The sequence below is a fragment of the Callorhinchus milii genome, unplaced genomic scaffold, assembly GCF_018977255.1.
Source record: "Callorhinchus milii isolate IMCB2004 unplaced genomic scaffold, IMCB_Cmil_1.0 Scaffold11, whole genome shotgun sequence".
Lineage (NCBI taxonomy): Eukaryota > Metazoa > Chordata > Chondrichthyes > Chimaeriformes > Callorhinchidae > Callorhinchus > Callorhinchus milii.
In genome coordinates this window covers 9,216,565-9,217,083 of record NW_024704752.1, presented here as the reverse complement: position 1 = coordinate 9,217,083, position 519 = coordinate 9,216,565, and positions in this window count along the sequence as shown.

Here is a 519-nt window from a genome sequence, read left to right as displayed (position 1 = left end):
GGGGGGAGAAGAGGGGGGAGAGGGGAGGGGGAGGGCGTTCGGGTCTTTCGAGGCGGCAGAAGGTGTTCCTGGAAGGACGTGGAGAAGGTGAGTGAGTGAGAGGAGAGAGAGAGAGAAGAGAGAGAGAGAGAGGGAAGGAGAGAGGGAAGAGGAAGGAGTGAGGGAGGGCCGCGGAGGGAGGGAGGCCCGGGCCGGGGGTCGGTCTGGTCTGGGTGCAGACAGACTGACAGCTGTGGGTGGGGTCTGTGGGGGGAGTGGGGGCTGTGGGGGGGGTGGTGGCTGTGTGGGGGTGGGTGGCTGTGGGGTGGGGGTGGGGGGCTGTGGGGGTGGGGGCTGTGGGGGTGGGGGCTGTGGGGCTGTGGGGTGGGGGCTGTGGGGTGGGGGCTGTGTGTGGGGGGCTGTGTGGTGGGGGGCTGTGGGGGGGGCTGTGGGGGGGCTGTGGGGGCTGTGTGTGGTGGGGGGTGGGCAGACCAGAAATCAGAAGGCATGGATATAAATTCCAGTGATAATTATATATTA